The sequence below is a fragment of the Pinus tabuliformis genome, chromosome 5_2, assembly GCF_031772625.1.
Source record: "Pinus tabuliformis cultivar Carrire ecotype Pingquan chromosome 5_2, CPIR1, whole genome shotgun sequence".
Lineage (NCBI taxonomy): Eukaryota > Viridiplantae > Streptophyta > Pinopsida > Pinales > Pinaceae > Pinus > Pinus tabuliformis.
The window spans coordinates 507,583,052-507,606,219 of record NC_142306.1 but is presented as its reverse complement, the minus strand read 5'-3'; the positions used below and the strand labels follow the sequence as shown (position 1 = coordinate 507,606,219).

Sequence of the window (23,168 nt, the reverse complement as noted above, 5' to 3'; positions counted from 1 at the left end):
CTTTTATTGTGACAGACTATTTTATGTGGTATTGTTGGCATACCTCCTTCAAATGGTGTTATTCCTGAATCTCCAATGCACATGAAAGGCTTAGCTACCCTCAAACATCAGGTACTAATATATTGGAATTATCAATTGCAGCTTCTCAGGGAAAAGACACAATTCAGACATTTTATAGACGAGTAACTTACAAGTACTTTTGTTACAGTTGGTGCTTAGCAAGTTAGTGACAACAATCTGGAAAAGTATGCAGAAAAATTCAACCTTAGGGCAATTATACAGAAACATGGAAGAAGCCTATGAGCAAATGCAGACCCCAATGGTTTATCAGCCTCCACCTGCCTTGGTAATGGTCTTATTTTTGAGTTTGGGTGTTTCATTTTATCTAATTTTCCTCTCCCTTTATTTATTTGTCTTGTCATGTCCCAACCATTTATGCAGGCACTTAAGGAATTGAAAGAGACCACAATTCAGTTGGCCGCAAGTACTGGGAATATGGATGCCCAGTTGATGAATCAATTTTTAATGTTGACAAGGACGTGGATGACCTGCTTCCTGTTGAGGTGAAAGAACAACAATTGAAAGGGCCAGTGAACTAGGTTTCTTTGGTTTTTAGTGCATTTGTTTGCATTCTATATTTGTAGAGATTACATCTCAGATTAAACTTTGAGTTGGGCTCATGCTCTGGCCATCAAAGCATTTGAATGCTGGGGGTTTTACACCCCTTTAAAGTTTTGTAGCGATCTTTTGATTAGATCTTCAATGTAAGACTTCACGTAAGTCAAAAACTGGCAGGCAGAAAATGTCCTGCATGCTGTACTGACAATGAGATGTCTAGGGTAGTTTAAAATAACTTCTTGTTTCTTTTGAATAAATCTTCTTGTAATACTAGAGAGGCCACTCAGTTTTGGTGATATTTTCAGTGCTTTGTTTAGTTATGTGAATTCGTTAGATGCAAAACAAGTATTGGTTAATTTCATGAAAACCAATCTGCAAAATTGGAAATGTAAGCATATGTGCATGAATGTAGTAGAGAAAGGGGTACTGTTCTAATTGAAGTGAGAGTGAAAGAGACGTTTTGAAAATGTTATTGTTTCAAGCAGTTGGAACGGTATCAGTAGGAATCAGTATGCAGAAATTAAACAGAATAAATGGGAATCAAGGCGAATCAAGCATTGTATTGCATATCAAATCTAATAAAGTACCAATGATTCTACAGTTCTGGTTAAGTACTCAATAGTGCTTCCAAGGTTGCAGAACTTCAATCTACAGTCATAGATATTGAATGGGTGTTTGCAGTTATATTGTTCCTCTGCCAAGAACTCTGCTCTTTTGGACCTCAATTCCCCTCAAATAAAAATGTTATGTTTAATTGGAACTTATTTACATCCTAACATGCAAGTCGATTTCTCCAAGAGAATGTACCTGGGCAACAAATGATATCCAAGTTGAAATCTTAACAATGGAATTAACTAATTATTTTCAATCGATTTCCTTCATTGTTGCTAGTTGATTTTTCCTGGGATTATCGACATCTCATTTATTGGGTTCACCTCACCCTGATTTGAACTTCTTTCATTTGAATCAACTTCATCTCTGGTTAGAACATTTTTTGATTGATTTCATTTTCCAACAAATGTGGTATTTAAGTTACTTTCTTCTTGCAAGTCGATTTTACCGTTATTAGTACACTGCTAGTAGATTTGTTTGACATGATCATTTTCTTCAATTTCAGGGTCGACTAGCTTAATGATAGTGTCCTTTTGCTTCAGCTCATGTTCATTCATCAGTTGTCAATTGATTCTCTCTGTGTTCAAAATGGATTCAAGTAGCTTAGGAATTACATCGATTTCCATGTTCATTCATCAGTTCTCAACTGATTCTCTCTGTGTTCAATGGATTCAAGTAGCTTGGAAATCACATCAATTTCCTTTTATATTGTATTAAAATGTACAGGAATGTCATAGTGGAATTGCTTTCCACAACAATACTTCTTTGTAACTATGGACTTTATCTCAACTCAACTGGATTTCATTTCTAACAAGAGATTTCCTTAATAAATTCCTCTTGACAAATTTTTCTGTTATAAAACTTTGCAAAAGCATACCCTTGGTATAGCTCACTACACAAGAAAATTCATTTTTGAAGCATAATTCTTATACTTGCAACTTTAATTTCTCTGTATAGACTTTCTAGAAAATAAATTGCGTGTAAAGAGTCTATATTCCACTCTTGGATTCATTTTGTTCAAGAGTTATGTGAAGGACTAACGAACCTAGTAGTCACAGGACGAAACAAACCCTGAGGCAGTAAAAATTTGTACATGGGTCCACATTTGCTCCCGTTATGGTCCTTACAGAGAGTGCATTGGAGGTAGGTATGTTGCAGTTGGTAGAATATGACGAATGTGCTCCCTTCATGTTCTCTAAGACGACAACTTACAATTATTTGACAATTTCCTCATCCAAATGATTTTGAATGAGTAATTTCATCTAAATTTAACTGATTTTCAAACTGGGATTTAGTCTTCTTAATTTAACTGATTTTCAAACTGAGATTTAGTCAGTGTTATTGAGGAGTGAAATAGAAACTGATTTTCTCTTGCAGAGAATAACAAGCTACCTTATAGACCTTCAAATACAAATAAGCTCTTGTATCCCTATTTCAATCACATAATTTAAATGAATATAATGTCATTTTATTAGAAAAATGCAATGAGTATGAAATAGATCATCAGAATGGCCACTACAGCCCAGGCTGGTGAGAACTTGAGTATTTTATATCTGACTAAACACATGCACATGAAAAGAAACATCACCTGACATAGACATGAACAGGATAGAATATAGATATTAGAATTTTGGGGAAAAACAATTGCGCCTTAACAGAGAGCTTCTTATCCTACACCACACATTTCACTCTTTCAAGGTGGAGTTACAAACTGAACATGCAATGACTGAGCTGCATGGTCACCAAAGTTGTAACACACCCAAAAAAACAATGCTTCATATCGGCTTCTCAATTATGTGTTTAGCATTAGTGATATAGTCTCTTCTGAACTTTTATTTCAAGTAGAAATTTGATTAAATTTCAGAAGTGCAAGAAATCACAGAAAACCCTCCGACAGTAAATTGATAGGAGAAATCTTCAAAAAAACCTGGAAGCTGTCCTGTTCATATTGTCCTGGACTTTTCAACCAAGTTAATATATCTGTAAAGAATACTATTTTATCCTGAGAAAAGATTGACACTTTGTTTATCACCAGATGAAAATAAATTAGAAGCAAAACATCAGGTTGGTGAAAAATCCAAAACAAGTTGCAAGACTGTAACCCAATCTGCAAAACATCAAAAAACTGATTGTCCCAGAGTGGGATGCACTATGGGAAGCTGTGCTGTCCCATCTTTTACTAGTGTCAGCGTCATAGCACCTGCTTCCATTTCCAGCAGCTCTGTCTTTAAGAGAGCATCGGCCTCTATCTTGATAGTGTTGTCATCAAGAGATTTGTAGCTGATTTCCATTTTTAATCTTTATGGCAGCTGTTTATAGTCCTGTAGGACTGAAAGTATGGATGTTGCAAAGCTTCATTAGCTGTTATTCTTTTGTTTCCATCCACTTGTAACATTTGTTTCAGCAAATCCACACCTTCTAGACACCCAACATTTTTAACAAATCTTGTGAGGGATGGGAAAGGCTTTCCCGGATTTGGAAATATGATATCCAACTGCTCCTTTACAGATTGCCCACGAAATAGCGGCTCACCGATGAACAATTCTGCCGACATGTTATTTGTTGCTTTTTTCTAGACTAGCTCTCACAAAGCATTTGAGTTGTTCCTGTTCCTGGTTGGTTTTTCTATAATTTTATAGACAAGTTCCATGTCGTGGAAATGTGAAAAAAGATAATGATATTGCCACCATGTGGCTCTTATCATATATGGTTTTATACTTCTTCAAAAAATTCTCTAAGAGTTCACAATGCTAAAATTCACTAGGACTTTACAAAGTTTTATTATTTAGTGAAAGACTTGCCAAGTTCTTACAAGATTTTATAATTGAGTAAAATATTCGCCATGCCTGGTGAGAGATTCGCCAGAAAATTATATATACATATTATATTATTGATAAAATCGCCTTCCATTTTTCCTATATACCATGGAGATTCGCCCAATTATTATATTTATAAATTTGGGGGGGCTTCTTAAAATTTTCCAATAAAGGAAAAAAATAGTATTTATCCATAAGAGCATAAATAATTATAAAATGGAATTATATGATAAATTATGATAAATGATGTGATAAAGAATGGTAGAAATGGATGAGATAGACGTTAAAAAGTGATAATAATAATGACAAAGTAGTGGCTCAACAAGTACATGTTGAAATCTCTAATGAATGTACAATGAAGTGCATGACTCTATGACCCATAGGAATTGTGCTATGACCAAGGACTCAAACTTACATCAATCATCTAATCATAGTGGGTTTACATATTTTACATCATTATTACCACAACTTACCAGACACAATGGGTTACAAATTACATCACATGTCCAAAAGGAATTGACCACAATAGTCCATATATGACTGAATTTTACGAGTACATCATAGGTCTTTACATAATCTTTACATCAAAGATAGACATGATATTCATAACCAAGACAAAGGATCCCAACAAGACCATGATAGTCATCAACAACTATCATACACCATGCACCATGAGCATCTAACATCATCACTAAGAACAACAACCTGTATATGTCCATTATCAATGTAGCTTCAATATCATCAACCTATGACCTGATATGCATTATAAGATTTTCCATAGATATTTGTTATCAACTCATCCTCTTGACCTCATCACGACCAACTTACTTTTTTTTTCTCTAGTAGAAAAAACCTTAATCCATGTTCATCAAAACATATATTTTCATGCATCCATCATAGATATAGCAGTATGTATCTAGCTTCTCATCATTGAGAAAAGCAAACCATGAGATCACAATCATTTGTCAAACTTGTTAGTAACTCATCTCCTTGATACAATCAAAAGCAACAATCCTAAAAAATTATACTATGTGAGAGCTAAGAACTATATGAATCCTTATCCATAACTGCACCAATATGCAATTTATGCATCTTTGAAGGCATGATGCAGTAGCATAAAAGTAATGAGTGATACTTATCATCATAAAATAATGAGGTTGTGTACTCAAGCTTCATTTATCTCCTTGAAATAATGAAGATCGTTATGTAATCAACACCACATATGTATCATATGCATCATCAAAAGGATCATCCATAAATCTGATCAATAGTATCATAACAACTATGTGGTTTAAGCAATATATAGGTGTCATCTATGATTTCATCGTAGGAAACCCATGATCGCACCATAGCAAGATGCATCATTTAAACACATCAACAATATAGGCATAATCACCATTGATAAGCACCATTACATATCGAAGAATTCTAAAACAAACATAATGCCAAAAATGCATTATTAGAAGCATAGCAAATGATCCCCCTAAGCCTGTGCCAACTATTCACTATTAGATCTGATCATATCATTTCATATATGAGCAAGAATCATGAAGGCATCATTATCAACCAGTGATCCATAAATTCATCAGAAACATTTACAATCCAAAAGCACTTTCAGATAGCATCAACAGACTATAATATTCAACCATCAAAACTAAAAATCCAATTTATAATTGACTGAACCATATCAGACCCCTTTTACTAAGTTTGTCCCACTATTTCTTCATCAAAGCAAAACATACGCGACTATTCATTTCAGAACTCACTTATACACGTGACTTGTCTTCATAAGATCTGCATACACAAAGTGAAATACTGAAATTTCACACTTTCAGCTTCCCCTGAGTCTATTATGTCTATACCTATGCACTCTTACTACACTAGAGCCACTATCAATAGTATAAGAAACATGAAAATAAAAAACAACCATAGGAGTCATCATTAAGAAAACACATGTATTACTCCCCCTGAGATTACATATCAGTGATCCAAGGCCCTGATAATTATCTTCTTATGAGGTCAACTACCTCTCAGAACTTTTGCAGTCAATGTTAGAAATATTCATTTAAGAATAAGAGACTACCATAGGAACTATGTTCTTCTACTCTAAGTCTAAACCTTTCTTATATCTATGAGAATTTAGATCTTCAAACACATATAATTTTTCTTGATTTCTATATCCTCTTATTATGACTTTTCTAGTTACTCCATTCATAACCTTACACTTGGTTGATGTAAACACAATTATATTTAACTTATCTGTCGTTTTCCCTACACTTAGAATATACTTGTATCACCCACTACTCTAGTTTTATTAATTTTGGCTTTACCTTGTCCTATAACTTTTGCTGAAACATCCGTTCCAAGCATAAAATTACCATTATGGTTCTTCCTGAGAGACTCCATTTTACTCTTATCTCTAGTCATGTAATGAGAACATCCACTATCTATGCACCCTTCATCTTCATCTTCAAATGAGCAAAGAGAAAGACCACACCTTGTCTGTTCTTCTTTTTCTTGCTTATTGGTGGATCCATCTTTTTCATATTTTATGATATCAATTTTCTTATATGGTTGCTTACCATATTGTCTGCGGCAATCCATAGACTTGTTCCTGCATTCTTTTTCTACATTCCCAAACCTGTTACAAGAATAACATCTTGTATGTTTCATATTCATTCTATTGCAATAATGGCTTTGTGCCCAAACATATTGCAAGTAAAACAATATCCCTTAAAGTACCTAGAAGATGATGATATTTTTGTGAAACAATTATTAGCTTGAAACATTCTACTTTTGTAACGGGCTACAATATGTCCAAAATTAATACATATAGAACATTAAACATTATTGATCAGAGGATAAAATCGATTAACACTTCTATAGTTAGCAATAAATGATTTACTTTGAAGACTTTCTTTCATTGGTTGTTGATGAGGATGACTTCTTATCTCCTTGTTGAGCATTTCAAATTTTGCAATAGAATTCCTTGCCTCATCTTGTGAGCTAGATTCACCTTTAACAATTTCATGAAAACTAAGACCAGATCTGATGGCAGGAGGCCTTTGACTACCAAGATATTATCTAAAATCTTAGTACTATCTTGAAATCGCAAATGTTTATCCTTTTCTTCTAATTTACCTTTTAGGATATTTACCTCAACCTGATATTTCTTCTCTTGCATCTTCATAATATCTTCAATATAACTTCCTTCCTCCACTTTCTATTTTAATTTGAGAATCGCTTCCTTCAACCCATTTTCTTGTTCTTCAAATGCTTGAAATAATTCTTCATTCCACTTATTTGATTTTTCAAGATATGATTTTAGATAGATGACCTCATATTCAAGACCTTTACAGTAACTCATTCTTTCTTTAAGTTCCTTCGTTATTGTATCCTTTACATTCCCCTGATTTCTTAATGATGTTACTTCATCATGAAACCTTTGACATTGATATTCCTTTTCCTTGTACTGCTTCGTTATTTTTTTTTCCTTCCTTCAACCGAGTTTTTAAACTGATTACCTCTTCTTTGTAGGTACATTCCTTTTTATCAAATAGATATTGTTGATCTCTAATTTTATTTGTGATTTTTTTAACTTCTACTTCTAGGGTCATTAGATTTCTTTCACTTTTACCCATAAGAGAAAATTTAATTGTTCCATTTTCATATTTACTATTTATTGCATGAATAGGGAAAGGGATCACCAGAGGACCAAAAATCAGTACCTGATAATTCTTTTTCTTGATCATCCTCATTTTGAGGTGATTCTGAATCTGAATATTTGTTTCCATCTAATAAACAATCATCTTTGTCACTGTCACTCTCTCTTTGAGATGTCTTCTTATTTTGCATTTCTTTCTTCTTTTTCTTCTTTCCTGTTGTCTTGATGAATCTCCTTCAAGTGATCAAGCTTCTGTGAAAGGACTTGCTCTGATACCAATTTTTGGGAAAAGATACTGAGAGGGTGGGTGGGGAGTGAATCAATCTTTTCAAACAACAAAATTTTCAATTCCATATTCTGATTTTTATGCGCGACTTTACTGAATTGAACCAACATGTGTACGTGATTGTTCTTAAGAAAACTAGTGTATATCTAGTAAACTTATGTTTCAGTTAATGGATCCTTTGTTAATCTTTAGCCAGTGCATTAGTACTTTATTAAACATTAGATTGACAGTAATCATGTGCAGTAAGAATGAAATAAACCATCACACAGGAACACCAAGATTTAAGGTGGAAACCCAATGAGGAAAAAAACCACTTGTTGTTATCATCCTTGTCTTATTTTTAATATAAATAAAAGCTTTTACATTCTTGTGCTAGAGCAGAATCATACCAGTACGTAGCTACCCACCTGCAGAAGGCTACAACCTTCACTTGTTTTCCAACTCCTACTGGAAGGGAGCTCCAACCCCTTGGATCTTGTACTAGCGTAAAATTATACCACTACACAAGCACCAACCTGTAGAACACTACAACGTTCACTCATTCTCCAGCTACTACTAGAAGGGAACTCCAACCCCCTGATTTGATTTACCATCTACCACTAGAAGGAAGCTCCAACTCCCTCAACTCTATGGACCACATTTCATAAATTTTCATACTAGACCCACTACCAATATTTAAGCTCAATATCAATCATCAAACTATAAATCATAACTATTTGGTGCGGGACCCCCCAAGGCAAGTTTTGGGGCTTAAAGCCCATATTTTGACCAAATCTGATGTAAAGACTCCACATTTTGTGGGCGAGGAGCATGAAGATTGTAAATGAGTCATAGGGTTGTGTTGTGGCTAGCAACAACCCCCCTTCTTATTTAGTATTATCACTAATACTAAATAAGTGGGGACCCTTATCCTTAAAATTCAAAAAAATAAATTAGGACTTGTATTTCCTTTTTGAATAAATCTTACTATCATAAAACCTAGGAGAATACCCAAAAATCCCAAAAAGACTTAAGTTTTATGATAAGCATCGCATCGCATCGCAAAAAGGTAATAGATGCTTTCATACAAACCGAATCCTAAGATTGTGAAATCGCGATGTGAAATCACATGTTGAAGACATTCATCACATCGCAGTTTCAACGTGCTTCAAGTATCACTTAAAGCAAAATACCTCAAACCGCTGATATGTGATGGCGTGTCTCGCAAATCGCATTTCGCAGAAAACATATAGTAAATGATTGCCAATCGTAACGGATCAGCAATATTGCGAAGAAAATCGCAAAATCGCCTTATCACAGATCTGTGGGGCTCGTTGTTCGAAAAAGCTTTTCCACAAACCAATGCCCAATTATGTGCATTAATGTTAATTTAATGAGTTAGTTGGCAATCATTAATGAAATATGGTTTTGACCTGATCGAAGAGCCATTTCACGTAAGGTGATATATTTTATATTGTTTTGGCATTTAAAGCTTTCCTGTCACCTTTTTCTTATCATTACTCTTGCCTCATTTGCAAATTGCAAGAGCACAAAACAGAGAGGTATACATAGCAGTGTTCAGAATATTATGGGAAAGAAAGGAAAGGCTCCGAGTTTTGAAGAGAAAGAAATGACACCCTTATACACCGACACCACTTGTAACAGAGATGTCAGCATTACTACTTGGGAAGGCATCCACAGTCTACTCGAGGAAGAAAATCCCAGTGTAATGGACGTTACAGCTATAGTAGACTCACACGGGTCATCTGAGGTGTCAATTACAGAACTAGCACATTCGTTCTTGCACCGGATAGCGGCGAGGCCCAAGATTCTTCCATACACGGACATGGTCAAATGGGTACTGGATAATGTTGATATCACAAATAGACAATTTAAGACTCAAAGACCAAGAACTCATGAAGTCGTTATTTCCACAAAGTTTAAGGTTTATATCTTCTAACAAAAAACGCGCAAGAGGCAAAAAATAGCACCAGGGAAGCCTGGATCAAGGAACGAAGGCAGTTTCCGATGCACGATTACCGCCTAGCACTAATCGCGCATCACCAGGCAAAACCCCTTGAGAAGGAAAGCCTCAATTCACTCAGTCGCCTATAAACCCAGGAATTTGTAGAAAAAAGTGTTGAAGGCGAAAAGCAAAACCTGAACTCTAAAAACCAGTGGTATTTATCAGGGATATCTTCAAGTGGTATGTAAATTTCTACCAAATGTGCAGCATCTACAGACAAGCTAGAGACAAAAGGCTCAAGAAAGAGTAGAGTCCATCAAAAGGTTAACCAAGTTAAAATGGGATCCTTACTGGCAATACCTGGTTAAACCACACAGTGAGTGCATGACTCTCAAATGTCTCACTAATTCTACCGAGAAGATGGTGCCAGCACTTGTCGATTTCGTTTTTGCTGGATAGTTAAAGTTGGAGGTCAGCTAGCCAACTCTCCTCAAGCTGATGCTAGATGCTTGCGACTATAGAGATCAGATACATAGATAATTAATTGCCAATTTTACTTTTAGATTCAGTTTTAGTTTTAGTTTTGCTTTATTTTTGCCTAAAGTGAGGATGGTCATTTAAACCGCCTCCTATATTTTTATAATAAACTATTTTTAGATTTAGCTAGCAGTATTTAAAACCTTTTCATGCATTTAGAGAAGGGTCTTGAAATTTATCAAAAACTTGTCCTCAGAACATGCACTTCTGCACCCTCCGAGGAGGCTTTTATGAATGAATGGAACAAGATTTATTGATATCTGTCTTTAATATCTGCTATTGAAATTGCATTTTTGTACTCTTACTAGATGTTGAATTGAGAAGAGATAAATCATTATTGTTGGAGCTCATGAGTAGAACTCATTATAAATGGTACTTTTATCTCTTAACAAATTCTGTTTATGTGTTATGGTGATATTCATGTTTATTTATTTATGTATGAATGCTTGAATGCTTGAGTTATCATTTGGCACTTCTGTATGGTGATAGCCATTTATTTATGCTTAATATATGAGTGACTTATTATGTATATGTTTCTCACCACTGTTCGGCTAACTTTTTATACAAAATAGTTCATCTTTATTGAATTCTTTTCTTCTAGAAATTGAATGATATTTATTACCAATTGTTGTAGAAACTATTTTAGATCGCATAATCAAAAGATTAAATCCTGGGGTAGTTTTAGAAATAGATATTTATGTTTATTAGAATACAATTGTGTTGTTTTTAAATTAGATTTAGAATAAAAGAATTTTATTTAGAAGTTATTAGAAAGGAAATATCAATTATCAACACACACACACATAAATTGGGAAACTGGTCCCATATCCCCAGTTGGACCCACTACACCAAACGGAAAAGGAGCTGCTAACCAAGGTCCGGACTGGGTGGGTATCCCCCTTGTTGTAGACCTGATTTTCGGGGCTTCAACAGGTTGTCCGCCCTCATTTTTGTAATGTAATGTCGGCTTTAGAGATCTACCCATTGTTTGCGAACCATGGGATTGTATAAATATAGTGAGGCTCTAAGTTCTAAATCAGTTAACGGAAGTTAGTAAGATCTAATGATGAAGGATTGAGTCTTATCTAAGTGTCGAGTCAAGTCTTTGGGTCATAGAGTAGGAGAAGGCTTTGCAGCTGAGTGAGCAGAGGCCTAGTAGTTTGCAGCTGAGTGCACAGACCCCTGCAGCTGAGTGCATAGGGCAGGTTGAGTTTGTAACCTTTGGAGAAGCAATAAAGAGAAGTTTTACATCATTTATGTGTATCTTTTTCCTATTTTGTGGATTGAATGTATCAGATATAAATTTAATTTCTATTATTTATATTATGCACAAACTTATATGAATGTGTTGATAAAGTGAATATAAGATTACGTATCTGTTTACGCGAAGATAGCTAACTGTTATAAGAAGATAAGTAAGATCCATAGTATACTTGGGGAAGTAGTGCAGATCATTGCTAGGGTAGTGTGAAATCATCTCAGCCCCTGGTTAGGGTTACGCGAAGGTGATTATAACAGATTGTGAAGGCCTCGCAAGTCAGGATAGTGTGCGAAGTAACCTAAGCAAAGGTATTTACAGTTGGACTAAACCAACCTCTCAGACATCTCAAGGGTGTAGAAACTTGGTTCCACCATCCCCCCGTACTGCTTAGGGTGAGACCTCAGTCCGTGCTCCGCAGGCTATTACCGAAAGGGCCAGTAGTATAGGGATTTGTTTGGCTAATTAACTCTGAATCTTGGTCAGGCCCCCTCAAGCCAACAAATGGATCCGTTACTGGGACCAAAATTTGCATAGAGATGTTAGATTTCATATCATTGGAATCCAACTAAGAAGGAAATTGAAGGTTGGTTGGATAGAAGAATTCACGAGTTTGCGGCGCAGGAGAACAGGAATCCACAACTGAAAAAGAAGAGTGGTTAGATTGCTACCTGTACACAGAGATCCATGAAATATTTTTCACATATTTCCCTACTGAGTTATACGAGTGGATCGTGAAGCTGGCAGATAGCTAAGGAAGGTGGAAACTTGACAATCCTATCATGTGGACTCTAGATTTGGTGTGCAAATTGGAAGCATCGCAGCATAAGATCGCACACGCTATTGATCACTGGCTCAATCGAATTATAGGAGTATTCATTATTGAGTTCGCAGTAGATACTTCAGTCAACTATAGCGAGGTAGAGAAATGGTTTCTCAAAGAACTATGAGGTAAGTACGTAAAGTTTCTGAATACTTTGATTAAAATGCTATTGTGTGAAAAGAGGGTTATGCAATTACATTGACGTCCAGAGCTACGCAAAGTGGAAAAACCTATAGAAACGAAGGAAGTAAGGGACTAGAGAATAGCCCTTTGATTTCACCTCTGCGAGGGGATGAGGAAGAGCTCGTGAAGGTCTCGTCGTTAAGTTCGATCAATTTGATAAGGTAGAGGATTCTACGCATACCACCCCCATCCACACCACCACTAGTTTCACCCCCTTCACCTCCATTTTCACCCGTACCACCTCTGCTACCACCACGAGTCAATATGGCAAGTGTGATAAAGATTCCTATGTTTACGGGAGTATGAAATAAAGATCCAGACAAGTTTTGGTTCGTGATAAGAGTTGTATGGGAAGCGCAGGGAGTTACTGATGATAATATAAAGAAAGCGACGCTGGTCAACGCCCTGCAGGATCATGCTCTAACCTGGTATATTAAGCATTCTAATGACAATACGAATGCGAGAATCACAGATATCCAAATTGTGCTAAACAGAGAATTTAGCAGGCCAAAGTCAGAAGCGCAGTCAATCATTGGATTCAAAGAAATTACAATGCTACCAGGTGGGACTCCTTGGGAGCTAGATCAGAGACTAAAGTGTACGATTCGCGAAGCTAATAAGACTTTGACAGATGGATAGCACCACGAATGGTTTGTAGCATCACTAACGCCGCATTTGAGGAACACACTATCGCAACAGAGGTTAACAACTCAGGCAGAGGCCTTGGAGATCATGATGAGGCTACATGAGACCTCGATGTAGGATCCTAACTTGGGAGTTCAGCAGATCCACATGTAGTTGAAAAACTTATGCCTTGAGATGCAGAGTTTGAAACAAGATAGGATAGCCCAACTAGAAATGCGTGAAGAGGTGTGGTGCGTAAAATGCAAGGGTCAGGGTCATGATAAGGACCACTGCCCTATGTTCCCAAATTACCTTGCGGGAGGAGGACCGATGCCATTAAGGCCAAAAGCACAAGCATGACCTAGCGCGACACCTGCTTTGTGGTGCACGATTTGTCAAATAGGAGGAAAGAATGCTACAAAGAGCTGCCATTTGTTATATCAGAAGTACACGCAGAATTCACAAAGTTGTTCTATAATTTTTGTTGATCGGTTGGACACGATAAGCACACTTGTAGAAGCTGTGAGCTAATGATGGATAGAACTCCCACCTATAAAGTTCAGGCTGAAAAGCAGCCCCTAGACTAGAATGCAGGAATGGCGCGAACTGGATTTCAGGGGTGCAGACGAGGCCAAGGTGGAGGAGGACCTAGAAGAGGTTGCAGATAGCTGATATGCTACAATTGCAGAGGGCTGGGACATAATGCCCATGATTGTATGAATCCAACGTGTCCATCATGTCTATATTGTACCTTGTTTGATTATGAGACAGAGGATTGTCCTACACTGATAGCTAGGATATGCGACGAGGGAGCAGTACCACCTCCCCCAACTCAGAACCTGCAGATGATGAGGTTTGAGCCGCACCAGGAAGATCCAAATGTAAACATTGTGCTCCAAAGTGGAATCGCGACAGGAGATGATAAAGGAAAACACCCCAAAGATAGTGCTTGGGTTTGCAAGGCTCCGACGAAAGAAGCATAACTTGATTTGGAGCGTGCTAAGGAAACCTTCATGGAAGCTAAAAGGAGCTTCATTGATGCCTCCACTTCAGGAAGCAAAGATAGATTGGAGCTGAAAATGGACCCATCTATGCTTACAACGTTCCTGGAAACATGCATGAAGCTAATGCACTATAGTAAAGTTGTAAAGGGACTACAGGAACTCATTAACAGATGCAATGGGACCGCGCATATTCAGGAAAATTGGAAAACATGTGATTAGGTTGGGAAGAGAAATGAGGCTAACCGTGTAGATTGGAGAATATGAGATGGACCAAGTAATTCTAGACTTAGGCTTGGATGTGAACGTTCTGCCGAAGTAGACATGGGAGTGCATGGGGAGGCCTATGCTACAAGGTCTCCTATTCAGCTGCAAATGGCGAACCAATAGAAGATAATACCCATGGGGCGATTGCAGGGAATCACCGTGGATATTGAGGGAGTGAGCATGCTAGCAGAATTTGAAGTAATAGAGATTTTTGATTACAACAATCCCTACCCTGTGGTCTTAGGAATTGATTGGGCCACTGACATGAACAAGGTGATCCATCTGAAGAAGTGCAAGATGATTTCTGAGAAGAAGTATCTCCGCGTAGTTATACCCTTAGACCTTGTATAAGGATCACGCTATATAGAGCCAGTGCATGAATATGAAAGTGACGATGACTTGGACTGCATCTACAAGATAACTACGCGAGAACAAGACTAGGAAAATCCCACCGCAAATGGATGAATATCATGGGAGCATGAAATCTCTTGTACTTCGGATTGTAATGTGGAGATAGAGTGATGGAAGAACTAGTTACACGAGGAAACCATGCTGAACTGTAATATGATGACAAGATCGATGCACTGCGTATCGATAGAAGTGAGGGATCTGCCTACTTATGATGGGTTAAGTGAGGTAGATACTTTCCTAGATAAGTTTGAAAGGGAGGTGCTAGAAAAGCAACGTTTCTAGGCCTTGAATTGGGTACTACGCACTACACCCACAAGGTGGTGGGGTACCCATAAAGGAAGCTTTAAAGACTGGCACACATGTAGGATAATGATGTGCACACGGTTTGGGAAACCTATAGTGCGATTAGCAGATAAATACAATGGACAGGATGGTTCACATGTGCATCTCTACAGGTGGGTATAGGCATATGGTAAACAGCTTACATAGATGCACATGAGCTTCGCGTTGGGAAATATGGGAAATAAGCATGTGTTGGGGGGGAAATTGTGTGAATGGTTTCTCAAGTTGGAATGACAGGGTGTAGAAAGAATCAGTGCGCAAAAGGTTATCCATGCAGAAGCATTTAACGAGGTGCACAGAACGCTGAACAAGTTATATAATGTGCAGCGAAGTGATTGGGACCTGTGCATACTAGAAGTTTTATGGGCTTATAAAGTGGTGTGCAAGAAACTAATGGAACAAACACCTTCTAGTATGACCTATGGAGCGAATGCTGTAATACAGATGGAGTCTATCATGCCTAGTTCACACATAACAACGCCCACGGATATGACAAATCACTGAGCCTTGGAAGAAGGGATCACACAGTTGAACGAAGAAGAATGCTTGGGACCTGATGAAGAGATCCAACAGGGTAATCTTAGGCTCCAAGAACTCATGAATGAAAGAGTTTGGTTAAGAGAGAAAAGCATCATGAAGGAAGCAGAAGTTAACAAGCTTGAGGAAGGAATACATAAGGACTTTCTTGAGAAGAAAACCCTGGTGATAAAAAAGGATGCGCACAATTACGTTGATAAATTTGGGGATTGCTGCCGAGAGTTGATCATTGTGATGCCTTGGATCAGGTCGTATATTACTAAATGGATCACCGGTGGTGGCGTGATGTAGATGGTAAAGTGTGTGGTGCAGTTGGTAAAGTTAAATGGAGAACCTTTCCTAGGAAGAGTGAATGAGAGTTAGTTGAAGCCATACACGGGTGGCCTGGCTATCTGAATAGCCCACCAAAGGATAGTCTTAGTGCTCCAGGTAGCTGAAAGGAGGCGGGGGATTATAAATAGATGCAGGGAATGCAGAAGAAGATCCAAGGAATCACTTTAGATATAATAGTCTCTGAATATTGTGTCCAAGAGATATAGTAGGTAGCTCCTCAGTGCACTGCCAATCTCGCAACAGCTCTGACAGAGTTGGGAGGTCTCTGCACGAATATCTCCACACCGACTGAGTGAATCGAGGGCGAGTCATGATGTTTGTGTTGGGGGCCTGTTGGGCATAGGACCCCCCCAAGGCAAGTTTTGGGGCTTAAAGCCTAGATTTTTACTAAATCTGAATTAAAGACTCCTCGTTTTGTGGGCGTAGAGCACAAAGATTGTAAATGAGTCATAGGTTGTCCACCCTCATTTTTGTAATGAAATTTCAACTTTAGAGATCTACCCATGGTTCGCGGACCATGGGATTTCATAAGTAGAGCGAGGCTCTGAGTTGTAAATCAGTTAGCAGAAGTCAGTAAGATCTAATGATGAAGGATTGAGTCTTATCTAAGTGTTGATTTGAGTCTTTGGGTCGTAGAGTAGGAGAAGGCTTTACAGCTGAGTGCACAGAGGCCTAGTAGTTTGTAGACAAGTTTGCGGACCCCTGCAGCTCAGTGCGCAGGGCAGGTTGATTCTATAACCTTTGGAGAAATAATAAAGAGAAGTTTTACATCATTTATGTGTATCTTTTTCTTGTTTTGTGCATTGAATGTGATATAAATTGAATTTCTATTGTTTATATGATGTGTGAACTTATATGAATGTGTTGATAAAATGAATATAGGATTAAGTATCTATTTACCCAAAGATAACTAACTATTATAAGAAGATAAGTAAGATCCGTGGTATACTTGGGGAAGTAGTGCATATCGCTGCTAGGGCAATGCGAAATGACCTTAGCCCCTGGTTAGGGCTATACGAAGGTGATTATAACATATTGCAAAGGCCTCGCAGGTCAGGATAGTGTGTGAAGTAACCTGCGGGATGGTATTTACAGTTGGACTAAACCGACCCCTCAGACATCTCAAGGGTGTGGAATGTTGGTTGCATCATCCCCCCATACTACTCCGGGTGAGACCTTAGTTCACTCTCCGTGGGCTGTTGCTGAAAGGGCCAGTAGTAAAGGGATTTGTTTGGCTAATTAACTCTGAACCTAGGTCAGGCCCCCTCAAGCCAACAATAACTGTAATTGAATAAACCAATCATTGAAACCCAATAAACTGAAACTCAACCAATCAGGAAAATTAGATCATTGTAACCAAAATACAAACAACATATTGTCCATCACAGAAGCCAGATTTGGTTATTGTAAACCCCGGTCAACCCTCTATCAAAATATGTATGCTACTTTTCACTAGAAATCCCATGTGTGTGCGCACCTTTCATGAATCATACCCGTGTATAGATCTTAAACCTCTAAAAACTGAACTACTTCCATTCTAAAACAAACACTGAATCATACTCAGATCTACTGCATCATTCTAAACCAATCACAGAACTTTCCCTGATCTCTAATCACAATTAGCAAGTAACTTCAACATTCTTTAATTAATCAATCCATAATCAAAGCATCATTGTTTAAGCATAGATCATCAAGAAGAATTCATTGACAGACAATAGAAACACATCAAGACTGATTAAACTAATCAGATATCCTTTTCATCAAAACCCTACTTTCTGTACGTGCTTTCTTCAAAGCATATCCACGTGTGTACATGTTTTTCAGAAACAAAACCCATGTGTACGCAACTTAATAAAAATAAATCCATGTGTGTACATGCCTTGTAGGCTATAAAACTTGCGTACAAATCTACAAATTCAGAGTCAAATCTTCCCTACAACATAGAACTTTGTACATACCCAAAGCTTGATATACACAGACAGTTCATCCATTATGATGCCATAAAAAAAAATCAAATCATCCCATATTCAAGTTTGCCATCTCAGATCTATTGGATATGATCCATCATCAAACTTACGGGTGCACACTTAGTTTAGATCAAGCAAAGCATGAATATTGCATAACATGCATATTTGCTTCAAATCTAACTATTCATAATATTTCCATCATTTGCAAATAATGAACACTTTGATCTTCATCACATTATATAGCTTAGCCATTTTCAATACCACAGGTCAAAACCATACTTCAGTCGATCTTTTTCTTAGACCGGATCAAAGCATCTATTACTGGGCTCAATACCACAGGGAAATACCATGGTAAGTACCCTTGATATTTAGAATACCATGGTGCGGAAACTGTATGCGCCTTTGCTTCATCATACTCGTATGTGTACACAGATTTTCTTCACATAACCCGCATATACTTCTTGAACTTCCAACTTTATCATTCCTCTGCCTCTGAACTGCCATGCCTTTATCAAAACACTCTTCCACATCTATAAACACATCCTGTTCACATTTTCATCAAGTGGGATTTCATCAAGAGATAGCTTATGAAGTAGGTTTCCACTCATCAGGTAGGTTATCATCAAGGACAACTCATCACGTAGGTTTCCATCAAGGACAACACCTAATTAATAATGCCACCAAATAAGACCACCGGCAAGGGACACTTATTCCAGGCTAAATGTTGGGAAAAACATCCTAGTGGGCATCGCTTGTTGTGTTTTATGGCTAAATTAAATTGGAAAAGGAAATGGATAAGGTTTTGGAAAGGAAAAAGGGTATTTTTGGCACATTATTTATGAAAATAATGGAAATTAGGAGAAAAGAAAGGTGAAAGGTCACATGTTGTATGTGAGGAGGAAAATGAAGGAAAATAATTGAAAATTGAAGAAATTAGAGGCCTCATCAACAACAAGACCTCAGAGCATCAGTTGGTATCATTTTGTTAGTTTAGTGTTAGAATTTGTCTCAAAGAGGAGAAAGAAGGTAAGCAAACAAGGAAAGGAAAGGAAAGGAAAGGAAAGGAAAGGGAAAGCAAAGAAGGACAATGAAATCAAAGGAAGGCAAGGATCAATCAACTTCAATAGGAATGATTGTAGGTAACACATTGCATGTGTGATTTCCTGGCTAGTTTTGACATGCATGGTATGTGCATGTTGGTATATGGTTCTCTTGTTGTCATTGTCATGGATTTTGTCAGGTTTCAAAATTGGATTTTAGCTTGCCTTTCCATTTCCAAATAGCCATGTTGTGATGGGATTGCTCTCGATACGAGATTTAGTTTGTCATATGGTTTCAAAATTCAGGGTGAGGTGGTCTCAGGAAAATTCTGAAAGGCTTACGAATCCCTTGACCAGTAATGGAGGGATACATGGTAAACCTTGAGCATGGAGATAGGAACCTTCCTCAAGGACCATGAAGAAATTATAAGGCATCCAAGCTCAGTTTGGTTTTGTGATGTCGACACTGGATTAGGTGTGATCATGGTATGAAGAGGGTGGAGGTGGTTTAACCTGTGGATTCCCTTGGTTATTTATGGATTGGTTTATCCCATGAGATACCACCTTCATTCTTGGAATAGGGCACATGGGTGATTGCATGAAGAGAGATTTGGCTCAACCAATCTATGGTTGGGTGGAATGTTGGCTTAGTGTGGCCTGACCTTGGTTCAGAGGTGATTTAGCCAAGAAAATCCTGGTACTACTGGCCCTTTCGGCAACAGTCCGCGGAGAGTGGACTGAGGTCTCACCCGAAGTAGTATGGGAGGGTGCTAGAACTAGGTTTTTGCACCCTTGGGATGTCTGATGGGCTTTTGGAGGTCCACGATCTGACCTATCGTTGTGTGCACTTGCGATCCCTTTGTGACCTACAGTGCGGCTTCCGTGCAGCCCTGCTTAGGGCATGACCCATATAATACCCAAGCTCCTTGCTTATTAACCAATTAGTTATCTTATGTGTGCAAGATTTATGCTTATTACAGCATATCCAACATTTATATCAGTGTGCACGATACATAAATGAACATAAATATAAAGAAGATAAGAACAACAGTTACACAGAATTAGGAATCAACTTCTCTTTATTAGCTTTCTGTCCTGATTGTAGACTCGATTCCACCCTGCACACTCAGCTGCATGGTTCCGCGCACTCAGTTGTCGACTCTACTAGGCCTCTACGCACTCAGCTGCAAAGCCTCTTCCTACTACTACAACCCAAGACACTTAGACTACTACTCTAAGCTCAAATAATTCATTCGCTACTTTTCCTATCATCCACTGACTTTACAACTTAGAGCCTTGCTCTATTTATACAATCCCATGGTCTGCGGACCATGGGTAGGCTGAATTTACACTAATTTACAATACAATGCTTAGCACGTACAACCCTATGACTCAATTGTACACTTTGCACTCTGTGCCCGCAATTCGCGGAGTTCTACACCATCTTTGACAAAAACTTGGCTTTGAGCCCCAAAACCCTACTGTGCGGAGATTCCATGCCCAACAGGCCCCCAACACAATCATCATGACTCATCTCGAGTCACTCTGTTGGTGCGGTGATCTTGGCACAGAGCCCCTCCAACCGTTCCTTCGCTTCCCTGAGGTCCATGGCACACTGATCTGTAGTCTACTGGATCTGCTCCACTCTCTTGGCCAAAGTCTCGTTGTCTGGGGAAACTCCCTGTCTTAAGGCATGCATCACCTTCATTTGTGCGAGCTTTCCTTTGATGTCTGCAGTGATGAGGAAGGCCTCATCAATCCAAGGCTGGATGCATGCTTTAAGAGCTGCCTCTTTCTGTCGTGTGACATCCACCTGTTCCTTCAACACCTTTGTTTGCTGTAGCTTCACAAGCCGTTGGGTCAGGACAACTATCTGTGCCATTCCGCGCACACTGTCATATTGAACTTGAAGCTCCCATGCCTCCGTTTCTAGGTGCTATATGTTGGGGTCCTCCTATAATGAAGTGAGGACCGTGAAGGATTCTTCCAACATATTGGTGCAGTTCTGTACTGCCTATCCTATTTCCTCCAGCCCTTTCTGAATAGCACCGGTGCACTGTTCCCTAACTTTTGAGGGTGTAGAGGACTGTGCCTTTAATCGTAGTTCAAAAATCTTAAGATTGAGGTCCAGTTGTATCCTCATTGCTTCCTCCGTTGCCTCGTAGAATCCAGTCATCAATCGGTGGATACACTCTTCTACTGGTAGATCTGTCGGGACATCCAATTCTAGAACATTTCTACATGCATTGTCTACTACTTGCTCTAGTCATTGAGTCTATGCAACCATTTCATCATGTTGTTGGCTGAGCTGTTCCATATTGATCTTTTGTTCGCTCAATACCTGTAGTGCGCAGCCTTCTCTGGCATGGAGCACGACTGTGATTGCATCTTATAACTGGTACAGGGTTTCTCTTAGAAGGGCAGCCAAGTTTAAGGCCAATCCCTTAATCCTACCCACCATAGCTCGGTCAACTTCATTTGCTACTGCTAACGTGCCCTCAGGGAACAAAAAAGTGTTGGTCATTCCAGTGCACAGCATCTGTTTCGCCTCTAATGTACCTACTGCGACATATGGGGCCATCATTCCTATTTGTGGTGTTTGCACCTGTAGTTCTTGTAGCTGCGCACTTAGCGCCCCCAACATAGTTTTCCACTCCATCAGCACCTCTTGGAGCACGTCCTTAGTGATATCGTGAATTGTTTTGCCGATGTCAAAAATATCACCTTCTATAAGCGTGATTGGGTCGATGGACATTTTTGATGCCTTAACCTTTTTTCTAGGGACTGGTTTCTTAGGGACGTATGACTGTTTCAACTATTGCGAGGTGGTTGTTGGGTCTGTGCACTCTTCGGCCAGGTCTATGTCCTCAACCCTCCACCCTGTGGATATGTCAAGGCCCTCCTCGGCCTCTTCTGTTGGCCCTGTTGTTGTTTTTGATGTCTACACTGCTCAGCAGTATCTTCGGCAAATCTCACACCTGGCTTGGTGGCACTCATCGTGTTTGCACGGGATAGGTTCTATCACGTACTCAAAGATGGTAAGATTGCTCATCACTCAATACTCTGCAACTGATCAACTCCCAAACAACCAAGTGTTGTCTCATAGTTAGTGCTTGGAGTTTTATAGCGTCTTTTGAATTTGAATTAGACCGTTCCCCCCACTTCTGAGTCATTAAGGCATTTTTGGCGGCATATCGTCGCAAATCTAGCCCTTAATTCATGTCTTAATTACTCGTCGCTTGCTCCCTTTTGTCTTAAATTGGACATCTCATCATGAAAAGTGACGTCAATGGTTACTACCCAGTTAACCCGCATGACAATGCAGCCCCCATGCGCAGGCACGGACCTTGTACCATGCTGATTTTGCTTGCACCTTCCTCACTGCGTAGTTCCCAAACAAACTCATTTAAAGTCTTGTGCTCTCTTCCAACTGTCTGGAGTGCTGAGACTGTGCTCCCTATGGCCAGTCAGGTGGTCACACCATTTGTGTGAGACTCTAATTCGTCTTCCAGTCTAGTCTGTGGACACTCCTCAATTTCCCTCGCGACAACCAGCGCAACGCACTTTATCTTATGTGGTGTGCTTCCCTTGTTATTGCATTTGGTAAGGTGCGGTCTCAGCCATGGTAACAAAATCATAAATTCTCGGTGACACTCTTCCAATGCAATGGTATGACCATCCATATCTTACTTTTTCATCCTTGATTTATTGACGAGACATGCTTGCATGACACCGTTTTCCAATCTTTTGATCTCAACATCCATCAACATGCTTTTATTCCTTAATCATACCCGATCTTCTTCTAGTTCGTGAAGTCTAAGGTTCCCTCATTGAATGGCTTCTCGAATCCTTATATGGTTTTCCTCATGCAACTGTGTGATTCTTTCATCCTAGTCTTCGCACG

The 23,168-nt window shown here is 38.7% G+C and overlaps 1 long non-coding RNA gene across 1 annotated transcript; it reads left to right on the top strand.

Annotated features, from left to right (window-relative positions):
* The first annotated feature begins 292 nt into the window (after positions 1–292).
* LOC149159914 (uncharacterized) lies at positions 293–615 on the top strand. Its single transcript, XR_016261171.1, has 2 exons — positions 293–346; positions 442–615. It is a non-coding gene; the product is annotated as an uncharacterized LOC149159914 (long non-coding RNA).
* The last annotated feature ends 22,553 nt before the right edge of the window (positions 616–23,168 follow it).